Here is a 23,803-nt window from a genome sequence, read left to right on the forward strand (position 1 = left end):
TTCATACCCGGCCACCAAAAATGTTTCTTGAGATCCTTGTACATCTTCCCCGTTCCAGGATGTATAGAGTATCTGGTTTTATGAGCTTCTCTAAGTACCATTTCTCTCATATCTCCAAATTTTGGTACCCAAATCCTTTCAGCCCTATACCGGGTTCCGTCTTCCCGAATATTAAGATGCTTCTCCGATCCTTTGGGTATTTCATCCTTTAAATTTCCCTCTTTTAAAACTCCTTGTTGCGCCTCCTTTATTTGAGTAGTAAGGTTATTATGAATCATTATATTCATAGATTTTACTCGAATGGGTTCTCTATCCTTCCTGCTCAAGGCATCGGCTACCACATTTGCCTTCCCCGGGTGGTAACGAATCTCAAAATCGTAATCATTCAATAATTCAATCCACCTACGCTGCCTCATATTCAGTTGTTTCTGATTAAATATGTGTTGAAGACTTTTGTGGTCGGTATATATAATACTTTTGACCCCATATAAGTAGTGCCTCCAAGTCTTTAATGCAAAAACAACCGCGCCTAATTCCAAATCATGCGTCGTATAATTTTGTTCGTGAATCTTCAATTGTCTAGACGCATAAGCAATCACCTTCGTTCGTTGCATTAATACACAACCGAGACCTTGCTTTGATGCGTCACAATAAATCACAAAATCATCATTCCCTTCAGGCAATGACAATATAGGTGCCGTAGTTAGCTTTTTCTTCAATAACTGAAACGCTTTCTCTTGTTCATCATTCCATTCAAATTTCTTCCCTTTATGCGTTAATGCAGTCAAGGGTTTTGCTATTCTGGAAAAGTCTTGGATGAACCTTCTGTAGTAACCAGCTAGTCCTAAAAACTGGCGTATGTGTTTCGGAGTTTTCGGGGTTTCCCACTTTTCAACAGTTTCTATCTTTGCCGGATCCACCTTAATACCTTCTTTGTTCACTATGTGACCGAGGAATTGAACTTCTTCCAACCAAAATGCACACTTTGAAAACTTAGCGTACAATTCTTCCTTCCTCAATACTTCTAACACCTTTCTCAAATGTTCACCGTGTTCTTGGTCATTCTTTGAGTAAATAAGTATGTCATCAATGAAAACAATGACAAACTTGTCAAGGTATGGTCCACACACTCGGTTCATAAGGTCCATGAACACAGCTGGTGCATTAGTTAAACCAAACGGCATGACCATAAACTCGTAATGACCGTAACGTGTTCTGAAAGCAGTCTTTGGAATATCATCTTCTTTCACCCGCATTTGATGATACCCGGAACGTAAGTCAATCTTTGAATAAACAGACGAGCCTTGTAGTTGATCAAATAAGTCGTCGATTCTCGGTAGTGGGTAGCGGTTCTTGATGGTAAGTTTGTTCAACTCTCGGTAGTCGATACACAACCTGAATGTACCATCTTTCTTCTTGACAAACAAAACAGGAGCTCCCCACGGTGATGTGCTTGGTCGAATGAAACCACGCTCTAAAAGTTCTTGTAATTGGCTTTGCAGTTCTTTCATCTCGCTGGGTGCGAGTCTGTAAGGAGCACGAGCTATTGGTGCAGCTCCTGGTACAAGATCTATTTGAAATTCAACGGATCGATGTGGGGGTAATCCCGGTAATTCTTTCGGAAATACATCGGGAAATTCTTTTGCAATGGGAACATCATTGATGCTCTTTTCTTCAGTTTGTACTTTCTCGACGTGTGCTAGAACAGCATAGCAACCTTTTCTTATTAGTTTTTGTGCCTTCAAATTACTAATAAGATGTAGCTTCGTGTTGCCCTTTTCTCCGTACACCATTAAGGGTTTTCCTTTTTCTCGTATAATGCGAATTGCATTTTTGTAACAAACGATCTCCGCTTTCACTTCTTTCAACCAGTCCATACCGATTATCACATCAAAACTCCCTAACTCTACTGGTATCAAATCAATCTTAAATGTTTCGCTAACCAGTTTAATTTCTCGATTCCGACATATATTATCTGCTGAAATTAATTTACCATTTGCTAATTCGAGTAAAAATTTACTATCCAAAGGCGTCAATGGACAACTTAATTTAGCACAAAAATCTTTACTCATATAGCTTCTATCCGCACCCGAATCAAATAAAACGTAAGCAGATTTATTGTCAATAAGAAACGTACCCGTAACAAGCTCCGGGTCTTCCTGTGCCTCTACCGCATTAATATTGAAAACTCTTCCACGGCCTTGTCCATTCGTGTTCTCCTGGTTCGGGCAATTTCTAATAATGTGGCCTGGTTTTCCACATTTATAACAAACTACATTGGCATAACTTGCTCCGACACTACTTGCTCCGCCATTACTCGTTCCGACACCATTTGTTCCTTTCGTTCTATTAACCCCTGGTCCGTAGACCTCACACTTTGCCGCGCTATGACCATTTCTTTTACACTTGTTGCAAAATTTGGTGCAGAACCCCGAGTGATTCTTTTCACACCTTTGGCATAGCTGCTTCTGATTGTTGTTGTTGTTGCGGTTATTATTGTTGTTGGGATGATTGTTGTAGTTGCTGTTGTTGTTGTTGTTGTTGTTGGGACGTTTGTTGTAGTTGCGATTGATGTTGCGATTGTTGGGATAATTGTTGCGATTATTGTTGTAATTGCTGTTGTTGTTGTATTGGTGATTCTTATCACCGTTTTCCTCCCACTTTCTTTTGACTTGCTTCACATTGGCCTCTTCAGCAGTCTGTTCTTTAATTCTTTCTTCAATCTGGTTCACTAGTTTGTGAGCCATTCTACATGCCTGTTGTATGGAGGCGGGCTCATGTGAACTTATATCTTCTTGGATTCTTTCCGGTAATCCTTTCACAAACGCGTCGATCTTCTCTTCCTCATCTTCGAATGCTCCCGGACACAATAGGCACAATTCTGTGAATCGTCTTTCGTACGTGGTAATATCAAATCCTTGGGTTCGTAACCCTCTAAGTTCTGTCTTGAGCTTATTGACCTCGGTTCTGGGACGGTACTTCTCGTTCATCAAGTGCTTGAATGCTGACCACGGTAGTGCGTACGCATCATCTTGTCCCACTTGCTCTAGATAGGTATTCCACCATGTTAACGCAGAACCTGTGAAGGTATGCGTAGCGTACTTCACTTTGTCCTCTTCAGTACACTTACTTATGGCAAACACCGATTCAACCTTCTCGGTCCACCGTTTCAATCCGATCGGTCCTTCGGTTCCATCAAATTCCAAAGGTTTGCAGGCAGTGAATTCTTTGTAGGTGCATCCTACACGATTTCCTGTACTGCTAGATCCAAGGTTATTGTTGGTATGTAGCGCAGCCTGTACTGCGGCTATGTTTGAAGCTAGAAAAGTACGGAATTCCTCTTCATTCATATTCACGGTGTGTCGAGTAGTCGGTGCCATTTCCTTCAAAATAGTTAAATGGAACAAGTTAATCATACAGAATATTAAGAGTAGTTAATAGTATTTCGTAGCATAATATGAACTCATTTATAAAAGCTTTTTCTTCATATTAGCGTTTTATAAGTTTAAATTCGGGTAGTACCTACCCGTTAAGTTCATACTTAGTAGCTAATATACAATTCAACTACTACAATTCTATATGAAAAACTGATTATAATAATATTTCGCGTTCAAACTATTATACAATATCTTACAAACTTACAATACCGCTTATTTTACATAAAACATGAAATATAGCACACAATAACTTTGATACAAGATAGTTGTGAAGACAATTCTAGCTAGTACACAAGTCGTTCAGCAAATGCAATAAAGACACGTAATTCATACGTCCAGAAACAAGTCATGCATTCTGGTTTTACTAGGACTACTTCCCATCCTTGGTCTTGTGCAACATAACCGTTATGGTCGTTGATAAGACAGCGTGTTGTAACGTCATCAAAGGGACGAGGGTTACGTAATGTCCAACAGTCCCGTAATAATCTAAAAACCTCATTTCTTACCCCAATTACCGACTCCGTCACTTGTGGAAACGTTTTGTTTAATAGTTGTAGCCCGATGTTCTTGTTCTCACTTTGGTGAGAAGCGAACATTACTAATCCGTAAGCATAACATGCTTCTTTATGTTGCATGTTAGCCGCTTTTTCTAAATCACGAAGTCCAATATTCGGATATATTGAGTCAAAATAATTTCTTAACCCGTTGCGTAAAATAGCATTTGGGTTCCCCGCAATATATGCGTCAAAGTAAACACATCGTAACTTATGGGTTTCCCAATGTGATATCCCCCATCTTTCAAACGAAAGTCTCTTATAAACCAAGACATTCTTGGAACGTTCTTCGAATGTCTTACAAACTGATCTCGCCTTAAATAGTTGTGCCGAAGAATTCTGGCCGACTCTAGACAAGATTTCATCAATCATGTCTCCGGGTAGGTCTCTTAAAATATTGGGTTGTCTATCCATTTTGTGTTTTTAAACTGTAAAATAGACAAGAGTTAGATTCATAAAAAAATACTTATTAATAAAAGCAATTTTTACATATATCATAAAGCATAAGAACACTATATTACATATATTACACCACACGAATACAACTATCTTATTCCGACTCGCTCGTTTCTTCTTCTTCGGTTTTGGTTCGTTTTGCCAAGTTTCTAGGGATATATGATGTTCCCCTAATACGAGCCGTCGTTGTCCACATTGGTTTAGAAAAACCTGGTGGTTTAGAGGTTCCCGGGTCATTGTTACAACTTAAGGACTTCGGGGGTTGACGATACATATAAAGTTCATCGGGGTTGGAATTAGATTTCTCTATTTTTATGCCCTTTCCCTTATTATTTTCTTTTGCCTTTTTAAATTCAGTTGGGGTAATTTCTATAACATCATCGGAATTCTCGTCGGAATCCGATTCATCGGAGAATTGGTAATCCTCCCAATATTTTGCTTCCTTGGCGGAAACACCATTGACCATAATTAACTTTGGTCGGTTGGTTGAGGATTTTCTTTTACTTAACCGTTTTATTATTTCCCCCGCCGGTTCTATTTCTTCATCCGGTTCCGATTCTTCTTCCGGTTCCGATTCTTCTTCCGGTTCCGACTCTTCTTCCGGTTCCTCTTCGGGAACTTGTGAATCAGTCCACAAATCATTCCAATTTACATTTGACTCTTCATTATTATTAGGTGAGTCAATGGGACTTGTTCTAGAGGTAGACATCTATCACATAATATCAAACACGTTAAGAGATTAATATATCACATAATATTCATATGTTAAAAATATATAGTTTCCAACAAAAATGTTAAGCAATCATTTTTAAAGAAAACACGGTCGAAGTCCAGACTCACTAATGCATCCTAACAAACTCGATAAGACACACTAATGCAAATTTTCTGGTTCTCTAAGACCAACGCTCTGATACCAACTGAAATGTCCCGTTCTTATTGATTAAAAACGTTCCATATTAATTGATTTCGTTGCGAGGTTTTGACCTCTATATGAGACGTTTTTCAAAGACTGCATTCATTTTTAAAACAAACCATAACCTTTATTTCATAAATAAAGGTTTAAAAAGCTTTACGTAGATTATCAAATAATGATAATCTAAAATATCCTATTTACACACGACCATTACATAATGGTTTACAATACAAATATGTTACATCGAAATCAGTTTCTTGAATGCAGTTTTTACACAATATCATACAAACATGGACTCCAAATCTTGTCCTTATTTTAGTATGCAACAGCGGAAGCTCTTAATATTCACCTGAGAATAAACATGCTTTAAACGTCAACAAAAATGTTGGTGAGTTATAGGTTTAACCTATATATATCAAATCGTAACAATAGACCACAAGATTTCATATTTCAATACACATCCCATACATAGAGATAAAAATCATTCATATGGTGAACACCTGGTAACCGACAATAACAAGATGCATATATAAGAATATCCCCATCATTCCGGGACACCCTTCGGATATGATATAAATTTCGAAGTACTAAAGCATCCGGTACTTTGGATGGGGTTTGTTAGGCCCAATAGATCTACCTTTAGGATTCGCGTCAATTAGGGTGTCTGTTCCCTAATTCTTAGATTACCAGACTTAATAAAAAGGGGCATATTCGATTTTGATAATTCAACCATAGAATGTAATTTCACGTACTTGTGTCTATTTTGTAAATCATTTATAAAACCTGCATGTATTCTCATCCCAAAAATATTAGATTTTAAAAGTGGGACTATAACTCACTTTCACAGATTTTTACTTCGTCGGGAAGTAAGACTTGGCCACTGGTTGATTCACGAACCTATAACAATATATACATATATATCAAAGTATGTTCAAAATATATTTACAACACTTTTAATATATTTTGATGTTTTAAGTTTATTAAGTCAGCTGTCCTCGTTAGTAACCTACAACTAGTTGTCCACAGTTAGATGTACAGAAATAAATCGATAAATATTATCTTGAATCAATCCACGACCCAGTGTATACGTATCTCAGTATTGATCACAACTCAAACTATATATATTTTGGAATCAACCTCAACCCTGTATAGCTAACTCCAACATTCACATATAGAGTGTCTATGGTTGTTCCGAAATATATATAGATGTGTCGACATGATAGGTCGAAACATTGTATACGTGTCTATGGTATCTCAAGATTACATAATATATAATACAAGTTGATTAAGTTATGGTTGGAATAGATTTGTTACCAATTTTCACGTAGCTAAAATGAGAAAAATTATCCAATCTTGTTTTACCCATAACTTCTTCATTTTAAATCCGTTTTGAGTGAATCAAATTGCTATGGTTTCATATTGAACTCTATTTTATGAATCTAAACAAAAAAAGTATAGGTTTCTAGTCGGAAAAATAAGTTACAAGTCGTTTTTGTAAAGGTAGTCATTTCAGTCGAAAGAACGACGTCTAGATGACCATTTTAGAAAACATACTTCCACTTTGAGTTTAACCATAATTTTTGGATATAGTTTCATGTTCATAATAAAAATCATTTTCTCAGAATAACAACTTTTAAATCAAAGTTTATCATAGTTTTTAATTAACTAACCCAAAACAGCCCGCGGTGTTACTACGACGGCGTAAATCCGGTTTTACGTTGTTTTTCGTGTTTCCAGGTTTTAAATCATTAAGTTAGCATATCATATAGATATAGAACATGTGTTTAGTTGATTTTAAAAGTCAAGTTAGAAGGATTAACTTTTGTTTGCGAACAAGTTTAGAATTAACTAAACTATGTTCTAGTGATTAGAAGTTTAAACCTTCGAATAAGATAGCTTTATATGTATGAATCGAATGATGTTATGAACATCATTACTACCTTAAGTTCCTTGGATGAACCTACTGGAAAAGAGAAAAATGGATCTAGCTTCAATGGATCCTTGGATGGCTCAAAGTTCTTGAAGCAAAATCATGACACGAAAACAAGTTCAAGTAAGATCATCACTTGAAATAAGATTGTTATAGTTATAGAAATTGAACCAAAGTTTGAATATGATTATTACCTTGTATTAGAATGATAACCTACTGTAAGAAACAAAGATTTCTTGAGGTTGGATGATCACCTTACAAGATTGGAAGTGAGCTAGCAAACTTGAAAGTATTCTTGATTTTATGAAACTAGAACTTTTGGAATTTATGAAGAACACTTAGAACTTGAAGATAGAACTTGAGAGAGTTCAATTAGATGAAGAAAATTGAAGAATGAAAGTGTTTGTAGGTGTTTTTGGTCGTTGGTGTATGGATTAGATATAAAGGATATGTAATTTTGTTTTCATGTAAATAAGTCATGAATGATTACTCATATTTTTGTAATCTTATGAGATATTTCATGCTAGTTGCCAAATGATGGTTCCCACATGTGTTAGGTGACTCACATGGGCTGCTAAGAGCTGATCATTGGAGTGTATATACCAATAGTACATACATCTAAAAGCTGTGTATTGTACGAGTACGAATACGGGTGCATACGAGTAGAATTGTTGATGAAACTGAACGAGAATGTAATTGTAAGCATTTTTGTTAAGTAGAAGTATTTTGATAAGTGTATTGAAGTCTTTCAAAAGTGTATAAATACATATTAAAACACTACATGTATATACATTTTAACTGAGTCGTTAAGTCATCGTTAGTCGTTACATGTAAGTGTTGTTTTGAAACCTTTAAGTTAACGATCTTGTTAAATGTTGTTAACCCAATGTTTATAATAACAAAAGAGATTTTAAATTATTATATTATCATGATATTATGATGTACGAATATCTCTTAATATGATATATATACATTAAATGTCGTTACAACGATAAACGTTACATATATGTCTCGTTTCAAAATCATTAAGTTAGTAGTCTTGTTTTTACATATGTAGTTCATTGTTAATATAATTAATGATATGTTTACTTATCATAATATCATGTTAACTATATATATAACCATATATATGTCATCATATAGTTTTTTTACAAGTTTTAACGTTCGTGAATCACCGGTCAACTTGGGTGGTCAATTGTCTATATGAAACCTATTTCAATTAATCAAGTCTTAACAAGTTTGATTGCTTAACATGTTGGAAACATTTAATCATGTAAACATCAATCTCAATTAATATATATAAACATGGAAAAGTTCGGGTCACTACATATAGCTTCACAGGAGTACGAAAATGCTAGACAGAGAGCATTTGAAGATTGGCAAGTTCATCAAAACCAAATCATAGCTTATTGCCAACATATAGGTAGAAACTATATTCCTACTCCAAAGCCCATATTCCCTCCCTGGTCTATAGAGATTCAACCACCGTATCCTACGTATAACCCAGCCGAAGCATTTTATAGCATCTATGGTTATGCATGGAACCCCTACTGGTATCAGTATCATCCCTAGTCTACTTAGTTTTATTTATTTTGTAATTTGTAATGTTGATACGTTTAATACTTATGTTAATATTGTAATAGTTTTTATAATTTTCTAACTTTTATTCTTAGATTTTAAATAATTTTTTGAATGTGGGGTAATATACCAAACTTCAAAAATATGTATATATGTTTGCAGTTTATCTTATGTACACAACAGGGTAAAACAACGCATTTTCAAAGACTGGCATTAAGTTCAGCAAAAGCAACTAATTTTGACGACAAGATGCAAAATATATGTGAAATAACAACAAGACGGAATGAACAAATGATATGCACCATTTATCATTCAGCAAGCAAACACAAATATGTTTGGAAACTTTGGTAAAATTTAATCATTTTCACACAAATCACCCTCAATAATTTAAATTGTTACTGATTTCTTGCAAATGAGGGCATTGCAAGATCTTAAGTGTGGGAAGGGGTTAAATTCTTTCGGATTTTTAAAATTTTTATCTTAAACACTTGGTTACCATTAAAAAAAATACTAGTAAAGTAGTAGTTGTATTAGAATCTAGTGCTCTCTGATAATAAAGAACAGCCCTAGTCTTATATACTGACTACCCAATTCTAGTAAAAATTTTAAAAATTTTCAATTAAATGAACTCAAAATCAAGTTTATACATATTTATGAACGATAAAACTAGGTGTTAACACCGAAATTATTGTTACCTCGGAAATGACATAAATTGAGAAACAAACCAAAATGTTAAAATTCATTTAAAATGAAATAGAGGACAATAAAAAGGAAAATAAAAGCCAAGTGTGGAAAAATTCTCCAAGTTATTCAAAACATATGTCACATATTTTTGTACAAATAACTGAAAATACTTTTGCTTTGGACTAAACTAAAAAGATTTACCTGATTTACTGTAAGAAAGATGGATCTACACGATGAATCAATTCCATCATTAAAAGGAAGTAAAGTCTTCCGAAAAAGACACACGCTTCTTGATTTAGGTCAGGAAGTTGTCGTCCAGACCAGCTGTAGGTTGACGAAAAACCTAGAAAAGTCATCACTAAAATCAGCAGGAAATCTACGGACCTCAGCATCAAACAGGGTCGCCAAGTGGTCAGATTTATCCTAACCATGAGAAGGATTTATCTCGTACAATGGGGGGGGCACCGTGCAAATTAGCTGGATAAGACTAATGAATCAGATCCCCAGAAAGGATAATCTCCTTAAAGATTAAAAATCAGCTTTTAAGCCTGATATTACTCAATCCTAGAGATTGACCTTAAAGATTGAGAATTCAAACTCATGGAATTCAATGATATCTAAACTCGAGCTTGAACGAGAAAATATTTTGATAAAATTACAAACCGATTTGTTTTCTAAAAACCCATTTTCAATGCGTTCATTACCATTGAACGTAAAATCCTAGGAATTCACCTGGAATTCATTAGGTCACCTGAACTAAATCGGGTGTCAACCGTAAGAACGGTGGTTGCATAGTGGTCAAAGACAGGACCTTGTGCCAGACCGAAAAATTATAAGGGTAAGCTTTACTAATGCTCCTACCAAGGATAGTAATTGCGTCCGACACGTTATAGACCATAATTAAAAGCATGTCAGGGGACATTGCCTTAACAGTTGCTTGTTCAACGCTTTCCTTTACAACCGGACGGTAGTTTACCGAAAGGTAATATACGGGACAAGTAAACTGGACGTGTTGCTTTCCAAATACAAGGTTAGCAAGTGGGTGACACAAAACCATAAGTTTTGAGCTAAAATTTTCAAATCTGAAACCCACCAAACCCACAAAAATATTTTGCAAACACCGGTGAAGGGTTATTCCGAAAAACTTATCTAGGGTAAAAGCTAGATTTAATTTTCAAAAGATCAAATGTTTTCATAAAGATCCAATTTCCTTAATGGATCTAAATTTTTATAGTCATGTGGGACTGTAAACCATATCGTTACTACCATTGTTTATACCGCCGTATAGAAATCACTGATGTACAAAGTGTGAAGAATAAAGAAGTGATTCTAGTATTTCAAGACGATATTGCTTGAGGACAAGCAACGCTCAAGTGTGGGAATATTTGATAATGCTAAAAATGAACATATATTTTATAGCATTATTCCTCAAGAAAGACAAGCTTTTAGTTGCAATTGTTCTATTTAAAAGTGATATTCGTTTAAATAATAAAAGGTGAAGACAAAAGACAGATTCGATGAATTGAAGACGCAAAGGTCCAAAAAGCTCAAAAGTACAAAATACAATCAAAGAGGTTCCAATTATTGATAAGAAACGTCTCGAAATTACAAGAGTACAAGATTCAAAACGCAAAGTACAAAATATAAAATTGTACGCAAGGACGTTCGAAAATCTGGAACCGGGACATGAGTCAACTCTCAACGCTCGACGCAATGGACTAAAAATTACAAGTCAACTATGTACATAAATATAATATAATATATAATTAATTCTTAAAATTAATATATATATTATAATATATTTATAAATCATCGGCAAGAAAGAAGCCAAAGGAGGGTGAGCTGTATTTTCAAACTCCGCGACTCGCGGAGTTTGAAGGCAAAAATTGCAGCGAGTCGCGGAGCCCCAAATTTAGAAACTGCCTATAAAGCTCGCGCATTCTGATCGTAAAAAAAATGAATCCATAATCTATCTCTCTCTCAATATATACGTAAATATATATATATAATTTATATTTTAATTTTAATTTTAATTTTAAAATCCTAATAATAAGGGTATGTTAGCAAATGTTGTAAAGGTGTAAGTCGAAATTCTGTCCGTGTAACGCTACGCTATTTTTAATCATTGTAAGTTATGTTCAACCTTTTTAATTTAATGTCTCGTAGCTAAGTTATTATTATGCTTATTTAATCCGCAGTAATCATGATGTTGGGCTAATTACTAAAATTGGGTAATTGGGCTATGTACCATAATTGGGATTTGGACAAAAGAACGACACTTGTGGAAATTAGAATATGGGCTATTAATGGGCTTTATATTTGTTTAACTAAATGATAGTTTGTTAATGTTAATATAAAGATTTACAATTGGGCGTCCCTATAAATTACCATATACACTCGATCGGACACGATGGGCGGGGTATTTATATGTACGAATAATCGTTCATTTAACCGGACACGGGAATGGATTAATAGCCACTAGAATAATTAAAACAGGGGTGAAATTATGTACAAGGACACTTGGTATAATTGATAACAAAATATTAAAACCTTGGGTTACACTCAGTCGACATCCTGGTGTAATTATTAAACAAAGTATTAAAATCTTGTTACAGTTTAAGTCCCCAATTAGTTGGAATATTTAACTTCGGGTATAAGGATAATTTGACGAGGACACTCGCACTTTATATTTATGACTGATGGACTGTTATGGACAAAAACCAGACGGACATATTAAATAATCCAGGACAAAGGACAATTAACCCATGGGTATAAAACTAAAATCAACACGTCAAACATCATGGTTACGGAAGTTTAAATAAGCATAATTCTTTTATTTCATATTTTATTTCCTTTATTTTATATTTAATTACACTTCTAATTATAGCACTTTTATTTATTGTTATTATATTTAATTGCACTTTTAATTATCGTACTTTTTAATTATCGCACTTTTATTATTCCGAATTTCATTATCGTTATTTACTTTACGCTTTAAATTAAGTCTTGTATTTATTTATTATTTTACATTTGGTTTTAACTGCGACTAAAGTTTTAAAATCGACAAACCGGTCATTAAACGGTAAAAATCCCCCTTTATAATAATAATTTTACTTATATATATATTTGTATTTTTATAAAAGTAAACTAATATAGCGTTAAGCTTTGTTTAAAGATTTTCCCTGTGGAACGAACCGGACTTACTAAAAACTACACTACTGTACGATTAGGTACACTGCCTATAAGTGTTGTAGCAAGGTTTAAGTATATCCATTCTCTAAATAAATAAATATCTTGTGTAAAATTGTATCGTATTTAATAGTATTTCCTGCTGAAATATAAAGCTATTTTATATACACCTCGCATAATATCACTTGTACATCTTCCCCGTTCCAGGATGTATTGAGTATCTGGTTTTATGAGCTTCTCTAAGTACCATTTCTCTCATATCTCCAAATTTTGGTACCCAAATCCTTTCAGCCCTATACCGGGTTCTGTCTTCCCGAATATTAAGATGCTTCTCCGATCCTTTGGGTATTTCATCCTTTAAATTTCCCTCTTTTAAAACTCCTTGTTGCGCCTCCTTTATTTGAGTAGTACGGTTATTGTGAATCATTATATTCATAGATTTTACTCGAATGGGTTCTCTGTCCTTCCTGCTCAAGGCGTCGGCTACCACATTTGCCTTTCCCGGGTGGTAACGAATCTCAAAGTCGTAATCATTCAACAATTCAATCCACCTAGGCTGCCTCATATTCAGTTGTTTCTGATTAAATATGTGTTGAAGACTTTTGTGGTCGGTATATATAATACTTTTGACCCCATATAAGTAGTGCCTCCAAGTCTTTAATGCAAAAACAACCGCGCCTAATTCCAAATCATGCGTCGTATAATTTTACTCGTGAATCTTCAATTGTCTAGACGCATAAGCAATCACCTTCGTTCGTTGCATTAATACACAACCGAGACCTTGCTTTTATGCGTCACAATAAATCACAAAATCATCATTCCTTTCAGGCAATGACAATATAGGTGCCGTAGTTAGCTTTTTCTTCAATAATTGAAACGCCTTTTCTTGTTCATCCTTCCATTCAAATTTCTTGCTTTTATGCGTTAATGCAGTCAAGGGTTTTGCTATTTTGGAGAAATCTTGGATGAATCTTCTGTAGTAACCAACCAATCCTAAAAATTGACGTATATGCTTCGGAGTTTTTGGGGTTTCCCACTTTTCAACGGTTTCGATCTTTGCCGGGTCCACCTGGATACCTTCTTTGTTCACTATGTGACCGAGGAATTGAACTTCTTCCAACCAAAATGCACACTTTGAAAACTTAGCGTACAGTTTTTCTTTCCTCAATACTTCTAGCACTTTTCTCAAATGTTCTTCGTGCTCTTGTTCATTCTTTGAGTAAATAAGTATGTCATCGATGAAAACAATGACAAACTTGTCAAGATATGGCCCACACACTCGGTTCATAAGGTCCATGAACACAGCTGGTGCGTTAGTCAATCCAAACGGCATAACCATAAACTCGTAATGACCATAACGCGTCCTAAAAGCAGTTTTTGGAATATCATCCTCCTTTACTCGCATTTGATGATATCCAGAACGTAAATCGATCTTCGAATAAACCGACGAGCCTTGTAGTTGATCAAATAAGTCGTCAATTCTCGGCAGTGGATAACGGTTTTTGATGGTAAGTTTGTTCAACTCTCTATAGTCAATACACAACCTAAATGTACCATCCTTCTTCTTGACAAACAAAACAGGAGCTCCCCATGGTGATGTGCTTGGTCGAATGAAACCACGTTCTAATAGTTCTTGCAGTTGGCTTTGCAGTTCTTTCATCTCGCTGGGTGCGAGTCTATAAGGAGCACGAGCTATTGGTGCAGCTCCTGGTACAAGATCTATTTGAAATTCAACAGATCGATGTGGAGGTAGTCCCGGTAATTCTTTCGGAAATACATCGGGAAATTCTTTTGTGACGGGAACATCATTGATGCTCTTTTCTTCAGTTTGTACTTTCTCGACGTGTGCTAGAACAGCATAGCAACCTTTTCTTATTAGTTTTTGTGCCTTCAAATTACTAATAAGATGTAGCTTCATGTTGCCCTTTTCTCCGTACACCATTAAGGGTTCTCCTTCTTCTAGTACAATGCGAATTGCATTTTTATAACATACGATTTCTGCTTTCACCTTCTTCAGCCAGTCCATGCCAACTATTACATCAAAACTCCCTAACTCTACTGGTATCAAATCAATCTTAAATATTTCGCTACCCAGTTTAATTTCTCGATTCCGGCATATATTATCTGCTGAAATTAATTTACCGTTTGCTAATTCGAGTAAAAATTTACTATCCAACGGCGTCAATGGACAACTTAATTTAGCACAAAAATCTCTACTCATATAGCTTCTATCCGCACCCGAATCAAATAAAACGTAAGCAGATTTATTGTCAATAAGAAACGTACCCGTAACAAGCCCCGGGTCTTCCTGTGCCTCTGCCGCATTAATATTGAAAACTCTTCCGCGGCCTTGTCCATTCGTGTTCTCCTGGTTCGGGCAATTTCTAATAAGGTGGCCCGGTTTTCCACATTTATAACAAACTACATTGGCATAACTTGCTCCGACAATACTTGCTCCGCCATTACTCGTTCTGACACTATTTGTTCCTTTCGTTCTATTAACCCCTGGTCCATAGACCTCACACTTCGCCGCGCTATGACCATTTCTTTTACACTTGTTGCAAAATTTGGTGCAGAACCCCGAGTGATACTTTTCACACCTTTGGCATAGCTGCTTCTGATTGTTGTTGTTGTTGCGGTTGTTATTGTTGTTGGGACGATTGTTGTAGTTGCTGTTGTTGTTGTTGTTGTTGTTGTTGGGCCGTTTGTTGTAGTTGCGATTGATGTTGCGATTGTTGGGATAATTGTTGCGATTATTATTGTAATTGCTGTTGTTGTTGTATTGGTGATTCTTATCACCGTTTTTCTCCTACTTTCTTTTGACTTGCTTCACATTGGCCTCTTCAGCCGTCTGTTCTTTAATTCTTTCCTCAATCTGGTTCACTAGTTTGTGAGCCATTCTACATGCCTGTTGTATGGAGGCGGGCTCGTGTGAACTTATATCTTCTTGGATTCTTTCCGGTAATCCTTTCACAAACGCGTCGATCTTCTCTTCCTCATCTTCGAACGCTCCCGGACACAATAGGCACAATTCTGTGAATCGTCTTTCGTACGTGGTAATATCAAATCCTTGGGTTCGTAACCCTCTAAGTTCTGTCTTGAGCTTATTGACCTCGGTTCTGGGACGGTACTTCTCGTTCATCAAGTGCTTGAATGCTGACCACGGTAGTGCGTACGCATCATCTTGTCCCACTTGCTCTAGATAGGTATTCCACTATGTTAACGCAGAACCTGTGAAGGTATGCGTAGCGTACTTCACTTTGTCCTCTTCAGTACACTTACTTATGGCAAACACCGATTCGACCTTCTCGGTCCACCGTTTCAATCCGATCGGTCCTTCGGTTCCATCAAATTCCAAATGTTTGCAGGCAGTGAATTCTTTGTAGGTGCATCCTACACGATTTCCTGTACTTCTAGATCCAAGGTTATTGTTGGTATGTAGCGCAGCCTGTACTGCGGCTATGTTTGAAGCTAGAAAAGTACGGAATTCCTCTTCATTCATATTCACGGTGTGTCGAGTAGTCGGTGCCATTTCCTTCAAAATAGTCAAATGGAATAGTTAATCATACAGAATATTAAGAGTAGTTAATAGTATTTCGTAGCATAATATGAACTCATTTATAAAAGCTTTTTCTTCATATTAGCGTTTTATAAGTTTAAATTCGGGTAGTACCTACCCGTTAAGTTCATACTTAGTAGCTAATATACAATTTAACTACTAAAATTCTATATGAAAAACTGATTATAATAATATTTCGCGTTCAAACTTTTATACAATATTTTACAAACTTACAATACCGCTTATTTTACATAAAGCATGAAATATAGCACACAATAACTTTGATACAAGATAGTTGTGAAGATAATTCTAGCTAGTACACAAGTCGTTCAGCAAAGGCAATAAAGACAAGTAATTCATACGTCCAGAAACATGTCATGCATTCTGGTTTTACTAGGACTACTTTCCATCCTTGGTCTTGTGGAACATAACCGTTATGGCCGTTGATAAGACAGCGTGTTGTAACGTCGTCAAAGGGACGAGGGTTACGTAATGTCCAACAGTCCCGTAACAATCTAAAAACCTCATTTCTTACCCCAATTACCGACTCCGTTACTTGTGGGAACGTTTTTGTTTAATAGTTGTAGCCCGATGTTCTTGTTCTCACTTTGGTGATAAGCGAACATTACTAACCCGTAAGCATAGCATGCTTCTTTATGTTGCATGTTAGCTGCTTTTTCTAAATCATGAAGTCCTATATTCGGATACATTGAGTCAAAATAATTTCTTAACCCGTTGCGTAAAATAGCATTTGGGTTCCCCGCAATATATGCGTCAAAGTAAACACATCGTAACTTATGGGTTTCCCAATGTGATATCCCCCATCTTTCAAACGAAAGTCTCTTATAAACCAAGACATTCTTGGAACGTTCTTCGAATGTCTTACAAACTGATTTCGCCTTAAATAGTTGTGCCGAGGAATTCTGACCGACTCTAGACAAGATTTCATCAATCATGTCTCCGGGTAGGTCTCTTAAAATATTGGGTTGTCTATCCATTTTGTGTTTTTAAACTGTAAAATAGACAAGAGTTAGATTCATAAAAAAAATTACTTATTAATACAAGCAATTTTTACATATATCATAAAGCATAAGCACACTATATTACATATATTACACCACACGAATACAACTATCTTATTCCGACTCGCTCGTTTCTTCTTCTTCGATTTTGGTTCGTTTTGCCAAGTTTCTAGGGATATATGATGTTCCCCTACCGTCGTTTTCCACATTGGTTTAGAAAAACCTGGTGGTTTAGAGGTTCCCGGGTCATTGTTACAACTTAAGGGCTTCGGGGGTTGACGATACATATAAAGTTCATCGGGGTTGGAATTAGATTTCTCTATTTTTATGCCCTTTCCCTTATTATTTTCTTTTGCCTTTTTAAATTCAGTTGGGGTAATTTCTATAACATCATCGGAATTCTCGTCGGAATCCGATTCATCGGAGAATTGGTAATCCTCCCAATATTTTGCTTCCTTGGCGGAAACACCATTGACCATAATTAACCTTGGTCGGTTGGTTGAGGATTTTCTTTTACTTAACCGTTTTATTATTTCCCCCACCGGTTCTATTTCCTCCTCCGGTTCCTCCTCTTCCGGTTCTGATTCTTCTTCCGGTTCTGATTCTTCTTCCGGTTCCTCTTTGGGAACTTGTGAATCAGTCCAATACATATTCGACTCTTCGTTATTATTAGGTGAGTCAATGGGATTTGTGCTAGAGGTAGACATCTATCACATAATATCAAACATGTTAAGAGATTAATATATCACATAATATATACATGTTAATAATATATAGTTTCCAACAAAAATGTTAAGCAATCATTTTTAAAGAAAACACGGTCGAAGTCCAGACTCACTAATGCATCCTAACAAACTCAATAAGACACACTAATGCAAATTTTCTTGTTCTCTAAGACCAACGCTCGGATACCAACTGAAATGTCCCGTTCTTATTGATTAAAAACGTTCCATATTAATTGATTTCGTTGCGAGGTTTTGACCTCTATATGAGACGTTTTTCAAAGACTGCATTCATTTTTAAAACAAACCATAACCTTTATTTCATAAATAAAGGTTTAAAAAGCTTTACGTAGATTATCAAATAATGATAATCTAAAATATCCTGTTTACACACGACCATTACATAATGGTTTACAATACAAATATGTTACATCGAAATCAGTTTCTTGAATGCAGTTTTTACACAATATCATACAAACATAGACTCCAAATCTTATCCTTATTTTAGTATGCAACAGCGGAAGCTCTTAGTATTCACCTGAGAATAAACATGCTTTAAACGTCAACAAAAATGTTAGTGAGTTATAGGTTTAACCTATATATATCAAATCGTAACAATAGACCACAAGATTTCATATTTCAATACACATCCCATACATAGAGATAAAAATCATTCATATGGTGAACACCTGGTAACCGACATTAACAAGATGCATATATAAGAATATCCCCATCATTCCGGGACACCCTTCGGATATGATATAAATTTCGAAGTACTAAAGCATCCGGTACTTTGGATGGGGCTTGTTGGGCCCAATAGATCTATCTTTAGGATTCGCGTCAATTAGGGTGTCTGTTCCCTAATTCTTAGATTACCAGACTTAATAAAAAGGGGCATATTCGATTTCGATAATTCAACCATAGAATGTAGTTTCACGTACTTGTGTCTATTTTGTAAATCATTTATAAAACCTGCATGTATTCTCATCCCAAAAATATTAGATTTTAAAAGTGGGACTATAACTCACTTTCACAGATTTTTACTTCGTCGGGAAGTAAGACTTGGCCACTGGTTGATTCACGAACCTATAACAATATATACATATATATCAAAGTATGTTCAAAATATATTTACAACACTTTTAATATATTTTGATGTTTTAAGTTTATTAAGTCAGCTGTCCTCGTTAGTAACCTACAACTAGTTGTCCACAGTTAGATGTACAGAAATAAATCGATAAATATTATCTTGAATCAATCCACGACCCAGTGTATACGTATCTCAGTATTGATCACAACTCAAACTATATATATTTTGGAATCAACCTCAACCCTGTATAGCTAACTCCAACATTCACATATAGAGTGTTTATGGTTGTTCCGAAATATATATAGATGTGTCGACATGATAGGTCGAAACATTGTATACGTGTCTATGGTATCTCAAGATTACATAATATACAATACAAGTTGATTAAGTTATGGTTGGAATAGATTTGTTACCAATTTTCACGTAGCTAAAATGAGAAAAATTATCCAATCTTGTTTTACCCATAACTTCTTCATTTTAAATCCGTTTTGAGTGAATCAAATTTCTATGGTTTCATATTGAACTCTATTTTATGAATCTAAACAGAAAAAGTATAGGTTTATAGTCAGAAAAATAAGTTACAAGTTGTTTTTGTAAAGGTAGTCATTTCAGTCGAAAGAACGACGTCTAGATGACCATTTTAGAAAACATACTTCCACTTTGAGTTTAACCATAATTTTTGGATATAGTTTCATGTTCATAATAAAAACCATTTTCTCAGAATAACAACTTTTAAATCAAAGTTTATCATAGTTTTTAATTAACTAACCCAAAACAGCCCGCGGTGTTACTACGACGGCGTAAATCCGGTTTTACGGTGTTTTTCGTGTTTCCAGGTTTTAAATCATTAAGTTAGCATATCATATAGATATAGAACATGTGTTTAGTTGATTTTAAAAGTCAAGTTAGAAGGATTAACTTTTATTTGCGAACAAGTTTAGAATTAACTAAACTATGTTCTAGTGATTACAAGTTTAAACCTTCGAATAAGATAGCTTTATATGTATGAATCGAATGATGTTATGAACATCATTAATACCTCAAGTTCCTTGAATAAACCTACTGGAAATGAGAAAAATAGATCTAGCTTCAAAGGATCCTTGGATGGCTTGAAAGTTCTTGAAGCAGAATCATGACACGAAAACAATTTCAAGTAAGATTTCCACTCGAAATAAGATTGTTATAGTTATAGAAATTGAATTAAAGTTTGAATATGATTATTACCTTGTATTAGAAAGATAACCTACTGTAAGTAACAAAGGTTTCTTGATCTTGGATGATTACTTGAAATGGATTTAGAAAACTTGGAAGTAAACTTGCAATCTTGGAAGTATTCTTGATTTTATGAAACTAGAGCTTTTGGAATTTATGAAGAACACTTAGAACTTGAAGATAGAACTTGAGAGAGATCAATTAGATGAAGAAAATTGAAGAATGAAAGTGTTTGTAGGTGTTTTTAGTCGTTGGTGTATGGATTAGATATAAAGGATATGTAATTTTGTTTTCATGTAAATAAGTCATGAATGATTACTCATATTTTTGTAATTTTATGAGATATTTCATGCTAGTTGCCAAATGATGGTTCCCACATGTGTTAGGTGACTCACATGGGCTGCTAAGAGCTGATCATTGGAGTGTATATACCAATAGTACATACATCTAAAAGCTGTGTATTGTACGAGTACGAATACGGGTGCATACGAGTAGAATTGTTGATGAAACTGAACGAGGATGTAATTGTAAGCATTTTTGTTAAGTATAAGTATTTTGATAAGTGTCTTGAAGTCTTTCAAAAGTGTATGAATACATATTAAAACACTACATGTATATACATTTTAACTGAGTCGTTAAGTCATCGTTAGTCGTTACATGTAAATGTTGTTTTGAAACCTTTAGGTTAACGATCTTGTTGATTGTTGTTAAACCATTGTTTATTATAACAAATGAGATGTTAAATTGTTATATTATCATGATATTATGATATATAATATATCTTAGTATGATATATATACAGTTAAATGTCGTTACAACGATAATCGTTACATATATGTCTCGTTTCGAAATCATTAAGTTAGTAGTCTTATTTTTACATATGTATTTCATTGTTAATACACTTAATAATATATTTACTTATCATTTAACATAATTAACCAAGTGTATCAATATCTTAATATGATTCATATGTACCTAGTAAGACGTTGTTATAACGATAATCGTTATATATATCGTTTTCGAGTTTCTTAAATTAATAGTCTCATTTTTATGTATATAACTCATTGTTAAAATACCTAATGAGATACATACTTATAATAAAATCATGTTAACTATATATATAACCATATATATGTCATCGTATAGTTTTTACAAGTTTTAACGTTCGTGAATCACCGGTCAACTTGGGTGGTCAATTGTCTATATGAAACCTATTTCAATTAATCAAGTCTTAACAAGTTTGATTGCTTAACATGTTGAAAACACTTAATCATGTAAATAACAATTTCATTTAATATATATATAAACATAGAAAAGTTCGGGTCACTACAGTTGACTCATCAATTCTTGCATTTCAGTTGGCGCTAAACGATAAGGGGTCTTAGCGATGGGTGAAGCACCCGAAACCAACTCAATGCGGAACTCTACTTGTCTTTCAGGAGGAACACCGGGAAGATCATCCGGAAACACATCTTCATATTCATTAACTACCGGAATATCCCTAATGGACTTTGGTTCTTTTCGAGAATCAATGACATGAGCCAAAAATGCCGCACACCCCTTTGACACATGACGACGTGCACGGGCGAATGTACATATAGAAACAGGTCATCTTTGCCCTTCTCCTTGGATAATCATATCTTCCCCACTTGGGGTTTTCACCCAAACAATCTTTTCATCACAGACAATATTGGCTCTATTTCGACTAAGCCAATCCATTCCTACGATCACATCAAACTCACCCATTGCCATGGGGATTAAGTCAACATTGTACATTACAGAATTTATATCAAGATTGCAATTTTTATAAACGCCTACCACTAGCTTGGTTTTATCATCGGCGATTTCTACTTCTAGTGGGGACTTAAGAGTAGATAACACTTTACATAAACGCGGAGCAAATCTAGTTGCTACAAAAGAACGGTCGGCACCGGAATCAAACATTACTTTAGCGGGTATGGAATTAACAAGAAAGGTACCTGACACAACTTCTGATGATTTTCTAGCTTCATCAACTGTCATTTGAAAAGACCTTCCTTTTGGAGCACCCGCCGACCTTTCTAACTTTCTTATGACTTCTTTTCTTTGCTCCTCTTTTCTTTCTGACTCAGATAATTTTGGACAATCAATTTTTTTATGACCCTCTTCAAAACATTTGAAACACATGAAGGGTTTCGTAGTAGGAGTGGTGCAATCTTTAGAAATGTGGCCGGGCTTACCACAAGTGAAACACACTCGGGGCGGAGTACTATTACCTCCCTTCTTCCCATCACTACTAAACTTACCCTTTTTCTTGGGCGAATTACTTTGTTCAACTTTTCTTTTGGAATTAAAACTCTCCTTTTTCTGCATTCCCTTTTTATTTCATCTTCAATATCCCTTGCCGCATCAAACAAGGCGGTGAAGGATCTAAATTGGGATATGATGATTCTTTTTCTAATTTCGTTACGCAACAACCCATGAAATAACCTACACTTACTCATCTAATTATTAATATATTCGGGGCTAAATTGAAGTCGATCTATGAAATGGGTTCGAAAAGTAATCAAGTCCATTGAGCCTTGACGAGTGTTCTGTAACTCCGTCTTCAACCTCTCGACTTCAGACTCAGACCTAAAGTTCTTGAAGAACTCGGTCTTGAACTCTTCCCGGGTTATTTTATCGAGGTAATCATTCCCGTTTATAGCCAACATGTCATTCCACCATCTTTGTGCAACCCCCCTAAACATACTCGTCCCAAATGTGGTCTTTAACTCATCGGGACATCTAGTTGTTCTAAAACATGCCTCCATATCGGTAACCCATCGGCTACTCATGATTGGATCAAGGTCTCCCTCGTAAGTAGGCGGGTAGCCCAACTTGAAGTCCTTCAAGCTATATTGCTTTAAAGGAGCGATTTCGCAATTAACCCGTACTTCTTCGTTAACTTTTGGGTCTCCTTCTTCATCTAGAACTTGTGGGAAACGCCTATCAAGTTCCTCTTTAACCGTATCTTTAATCATTAAGGCAATGGTAGTATTAACCGCCTCCTCCATCGTTTCCCTTATTTGTTTAACAATAAAAAGAGAGAAACCCTGGAGAGCTTTCCCAATAAAGGTTTTCAAATCGTCACCCCCGTCATTTTGGGTGTCATCGTCTTTTTGGTGAGTCTCGCTTTCTTCGTTTGTTGCCATACTGAAAAATTTACAAATAATTAGCATATAATCCCATAATTCTTCGCACATATTCGATTCTCCTACTTATGTCACGTTTCACCCGCTCGGTACTTAAATACATTGTGCTTAAACGACAAGATGCGTGATTGTAATAGTGGTGATCAGGCACTATTACAAACAGGTTCCTTGACGCCCTTGCACAACACATTAAGTACTTTACATAGGTTAAAATAGTATGTGAACAATCAATAACACAAACTCATGTACACATACACATTAAGCATATAAGCATGTCAATCATA

The sequence above is a fragment of the Rutidosis leptorrhynchoides genome, chromosome 7 (genome assembly GCF_046630445.1).
Source record: "Rutidosis leptorrhynchoides isolate AG116_Rl617_1_P2 chromosome 7, CSIRO_AGI_Rlap_v1, whole genome shotgun sequence".
Taxonomy (NCBI): domain Eukaryota; kingdom Viridiplantae; phylum Streptophyta; class Magnoliopsida; order Asterales; family Asteraceae; genus Rutidosis; species Rutidosis leptorrhynchoides.